The following is a 6,000-nucleotide window of genomic DNA, read 5'->3' as shown; positions in this document are numbered from 1 at the left end:
GACACACAGGGCTTGACATTTACATCCGCCAATGAGCCAAATGCGGGTGGATTTTGACCGTGGTGGGTAGCAGCATGACTCTAACTAGCCACGATGGCAGGTTGAATTTATCAGTGTCACAACTAATGCTTCACTCTGACCGTGCTAGTCTGTTAGCCATAATGATTTAGGTTTGTTACAGAGAGGCCATTCAGCACATAAAGGCTCAAATTTCCCTCCAAAATAACTGAAAGGGCTGGTCTCTTCATCCATTTGTGCGTTTTTACACAGCGCCAAGGGCTTTGATGCTGCATGACACACTCACACTGATGTGTTGGTAATGTAGACTGAAGGCTTCTATCTGTTTAGGGAAAATGTTTCAGAATGTTGGAGGATAAACTCAGACCTGAACTTTCTCCTTCTGCTTTAAAGCTTCTTTCTGTCCATGGAGGATCAGCGCATCAGCGCCGTCTGTGTGTGTGTGTGTGTGTGTGCTCCAGCTGTGTGTCTCTGTGCGAGCTAGGGTGTGTAGTGTGTCTGTTTGTTTGATTAATACTCTATCTGTATTCTTTGTTTGTTAAGGGCGATCTAAATGATAACACGGCATTATTTAAATGTTATTTAAACCTTTGATACGTTTGTATAATGATTTGCCATATATCAAAAAATAACAGATATAAAAGACGAGAGAAACTCCGAAAATTTAAATCAGTTCACTGAGGCAGTGAGAAACAGAAGCAGAAGGATAAAAGTCTGTAACTGTTCACTTAGGAGTCAAAGAGAATTCAACTAAACAGGGATTTTTTTGCTTCTAATATAAGAATAGACAGTCCAGTTGTTTAATGTTCTCCAAATGTGAGCTCCATACACCAAGTTTAAGTCATCTATTATTTAAACAGGTATTTTAATTAATTTTAGACACATATGAAGACATTTCCACCATACAGGTTAAAGGAGAATAGAGGGGAGGACAGGAGAAGTTTGATAGTCAACATTCTCTGGTGGAGGTTTGTCAGAGTGAAAATTAGAGATGGTCTTGTAATCTCCTGTAGTTTTTCCTAATAAACAGCCAGTTAACAGTATTTTAATAAAAGCATAAACCCAATATCCATTGAAGAAAATAAAAATCTAATAGTCTTGACTCTTAGATGACTGTCTCTAACAGTGAAGTATGACATATCTCTGTAGTGTGCTGTGTTAAGGGGAGAAGTGCTTTATTAAGAGGAGAGCTGATACTGATCATATTGATGAGGGAAAGTAGAGCATGTGTGTCATATCATACCCTTTCTACCAAATTTGACATATAGCTCACAGTTTCCAAACACCAAAATTGTGGCTAGTGGAAACACCGAATGGCTAGTAAGTTTGCAAAACCACTAGCCGCCATGGCTGGTGAGCAAAAAAGTTAATGTCAAGCCCTGCACACAGTCAAGGCACCCAGTGCCAGAGGCAGCAAAACAAACCCAAAACATCCTTGAACCTCCACCATGTTTGACTGTAGGTACTGTGTTCTTTTCTTTGTAGGCCTCATTCCGTTTTCTGTAAACAGTAGAACGACGTGCTTTTCCAAAAAGCTCTACCTTAGTCTCATCTGTCCACAAAATGTTCTCCCAGAATAACTGAGGCTTACTCAGGTACATTTTTGCAAACTCCAGCACAAGAACAGCACAAGTTACATTTTTAAATCAGATTCAGGCAACTTTTGTATGTGGTTTTGAATCAGACACATATCCGATCTTTTGGAAGTTGACTGCAGTGTGAACAGGCAAACAAAACAATGAGATCTGAGAAAGGATCAGAATTAAGCATTAAGGCCTGCAGTGTGAACCCAGCCTATGTGTCAGCCCTGTGATTGACTGTCCTCTAGTCCAGGGTGTACCCTGCCTCTCACCCAATGACAGCTGGGACTTTTTTTCTCTTTGCAGCTTCATCTATCACTGTCTTCTTCTGTCTCTTTGCCTCAGACATTGTGACAAGATAACTGGTTTCTTTTGAGCTGAAGCCTGGTGTGTGAACTAATAAAGTAAAGCTGTACTTCTTGAGAAAGAACTGCATCCTACTGCCAAAGTCACACGCTGAGAGCAGGCAACAGAGAGGCTCTGCAGAAATAGGATGGATGCTTTCCTGTTAAAATTATTGTGCAATCAGATCAAATCTGAAACTGTTTTAAGGTAGAAAAGTTGGTTGCATTCTGCAAGGTTATCACACAGTCCTCTGTACGAACATAACAACTACAAGTGTTTTGGTTTTGTTTTCAGATTAGATTTGTGACCCTGAGTGCAAAGCAATATATTTCTGTATTCTCTATCTGCCCTGAAAGGGAATATGCATTTGTTACAATGAAAGCTGATACTGTTTTCCTCATGCAGACAATGTTTCATTCTCGGGGACCAGGCGAGCCTGCAGACAATGTGCTCTAAGAACTGACTGATGAGTCACTTGTTTTCCTTTCCTGATAGTCAGTGATGTTAAAACATCTATTTGTCATAATTAGATGTTGTGATTTAATGAAAGAGGACTATTAGAATTAACTCCCTGTGCTGTGATAATCTTTTTAAAGATTCTCTGAGGAGTTTTTAGCTGTTTATGAAACTGACTGAATTAGCATCAGAGCCTCAATATGAGCAAGAGCAATCGAGCTCATCAGCATAAAATGACACAAAGTTATTTTCAGTCCCTGAACCTGCTGCAACACAGGAAGATGAATTGCAATATGCTGCAGAAACAGCCTTTAAAAACATCAAATATTTCTAATGAGTGATGCAATTAACTGTGAAAAGAAAGCAGGATGAGATATTTGTTCAGAAACACTAGGTGTGTTCCAAATGGCATACTTCTGTAGTAAAATTGGCAAATGTGGGTTAAAGAGGCAAAAAATTGCTGCAATTGCCAGATGAAACAGTGAAAGGGGGTTTAGAATAGACATAAATGGGTTGAAAAGGCAAAAATGGGCCAAAAATTGGCATACATGAGTTAAAGAGGCAAAAAGTTGCTGACATAACCAGAAAAAAGTACAATGTGGTTGAAAATAGGCATAAATGGGTTAACGAGATAAAAATGGGCATAAAGGGGTAAATGATTTGTTAAGAGTAGCAAAAAGTTGCAAAAATTGCCGGATAAAAAAGGAAAAATGGTTTGAAAATGGGCAAAAAAATTGGTCCAAAGGATGTGAATATGGTTTAAATGTGGTAAAACAGGCCAAAAAAGGGCACACATGGGCTAAAGAGGCATTAAATTGCTGAAATTACCAGATAAAATAGTAAAAGGGGTTTACAATAGACATAGATGGGTTGAAAAGGTAAAAATGGGTGAAAAACAGTCTTAAATGGGTTAAAGAGAAAAACATGGGCGTAAAGGGGTAAACAATTAAGAGTAGCAAAAAGCTGCAAAATTGCTAGATACGGGAGTAAAAATAAGTTAAAAAGAGGCAAAAATTAGTTGAAACTGTGAAAAAAATTGGCCCAAAAGATGTAAAAATGGTCCAAAAATTGGCATTCATGGGTCAAAGAGACGAACATGGGCAAGAAAGGGTTGAAGATTTGTTCAGAGCTGCAAAAAGCTGCAAAAATTGCTACATAAAGAAGGAAAAATGGGTTGAAAAAAATTTGGCCAAGAGATGTAAAAATGATTTAAATGTGGTAAAACAGGCCAAAAATTGGCAAACATGAGTTAAAGAAGCATAAATGGGCCAAAAAAGTGATTAAAATGGATTTAAAGTAGCAAAAAGTGGCAAAAATTACTCATAGGTAATTATAGAGGTTAAAAAGAGGCCCAAAAAAAAGAGTAAAAAGTGGGAAAAACTTGCTTACATTTGAAAAATTTCTGCAAATAGAGCAAAAATAGTGGTGAAAATGGGTTAAAAAGTGGTTAAAATGTAGCAGAACCCAATAATAGCCCAGCACACTTTCCAAACCTGACACACCAGATGGGTTTGTTCCACACATCCATCTGGAAAACCTTCGATACACAGGGTTTGGGAAAGGGCAGAGCCTTTGAAAAACAAATTTGGATGGTGATTGGATAATTGTCTGTCACATCTTTACGGGCCAATCAGAGCATCAAAAGACGTTACTTCATCGCTGCTACTGAGGAATAAACTCCATATAGAGCCGCGTAACGCAAACTACGGTGACTGTAGACATATCAGTACACATTTCTGCTGTTCCTTGTTCTGCTTTTCATGAAGAAATGTCGTCAAGTCCTGATAAAACTGGCGCTTTCGCAGCATCCACGCTAATCTCTTCCGCCATAATTGCACCAGCTTCTTGTTGCTGCTTGCTTATGTCAATCTCCGCCACACCCCAAAGTACTGCCCCTCGTCGCTGATTGGTCCTGTCACTTTCTAACCGGGCCCAAACAGTTCAGACGGGAGCTTTGCCAGATGGATTCCCCAGTGAGAAACAAGGAAACGGGCGTATCTATCTACTTTGCAAGGTTAACACTTTCCTGTTTTTCAGCATGAAGCAGCCAGGATGCTAGCACCAGTGTTCCTGATCCAACGCAGGCGAAATGATATCTGAAGACGATGTTCAGCTCAGGAGCAAATGTTGACTTGTAAAAAGGATTGAAGGCCTGTGGTGCAAGCACTGCTGACGTTAGCAACATTTTGCAAACCAGTTTTTCTATTGTTTAGGTGCAGATTGTATTTATTTGGCTTTACACTAGTTAGCTATTATGATTTGGGTTTAATCGGATGAATTATTCGGCTTGGAGCATCACTATCCTGCAGTGAAGTATACTAACAGAAGAATGCGATCTGGAACACACTGACTGTTTACACAGACAGGATAAAACCAGCCGAGTTTTAAAAGGTACAAATCTCCCACAGGAGGCCTCAGAAGCAACACAAACAAAAAGTTCCTCACAGGAGCTTTAAATGTGGGAGTCAACAGTGAAACTTCTACCTGAAAAACAATCATATCTATTTCAGGCTTACTGTAAAACCACAACATATTTGTTTTTATCTTCTTACAGGAAACTAGCTCCCAGCTATGTTTCCTGCCCCTTCAGCTCTTTGTTTTTCCTTCAAAGCATCCCGAGTCTGGGAGGTCTCTGTGGGCTTCAGTGATGGGCCTCTCTCCCTCTGACACACCGTTTGCCCACATGTGGTAGAGGCAGTTGTAAGATTTATACACTGGTCTGTTCTTGGCCCAAATATGACAGATGAAACGGAGAATGAAACTCAATATGTGGAAGATGAAATGTGATATAAAAATGATACAGCTCGACTTTGATAGGTTACCTTTATAACGGATCTGTAACCCCAGACACACCAACACTTACACGCTTTTATCCTGCGAGAAGAGGTGACACAAGGCCGCCTGAAGGAGCCTCTATATATACACCGAGTGTTTTATTTTCTCAGGGCTCTATCATTCCTTCAGCGTTATGTTTGCAGGATTTGTGTGTATAAAAATGCAGCTACACTCCTAATCAATAAGAAAACATTACCAGTGTGCTATCTCTGTGCAGAGAAAGGTGTGGGATGCCAGATTCATTGCAAAGTAGACTTTCTAATGATTAAATGGAGTGCTCCTTTGGACCGGCTTTGAGAGCAGCAGAAGGAGGATAATGTAGTTTCGCCCAGGGGCTGGGTGAACTGAGGACAAGGGAGATGGGAAAAGGAGGAGAAGATGAAGATTACACACAGTTTTGGGGCAATGCTTTGACACATAAGAGATCCGCAAAGAAACATACAGCACATTTTGAGAAAAGTGAAGTGCTTGTGATAAGAAGATGCAGCGTTTCAAAGAGAGCTTAAGATACATCAAACAGACGCTCCCTCTTCACATCCACTCCCGTGTTGTCTAAATGTGTGTTTGAAGAGAGTAGAGAGGGAGTGTTTGGAGGTTCATTTTTGATTGCATCTGTGCAGATGCCTAAAGGAAGCCCCTGGTTTCTGAACCTCTTTGCTGAATAAAAAAACACACAGTCTGTCCTCTGTCAAGGTTTAATGCAGTGAGATATTTCTCCTCCATCGCTCTCCACGATAAAATAATGAAATTGCTCCCCCTCCTCCCC

Source organism: Cheilinus undulatus, linkage group 5 (assembly GCF_018320785.1).
Source record: "Cheilinus undulatus linkage group 5, ASM1832078v1, whole genome shotgun sequence".
In the NCBI taxonomy this organism is placed as follows: domain Eukaryota; kingdom Metazoa; phylum Chordata; class Actinopteri; order Labriformes; family Labridae; genus Cheilinus; species Cheilinus undulatus.
Note: the sequence above shows the minus strand (reverse complement) of the source record.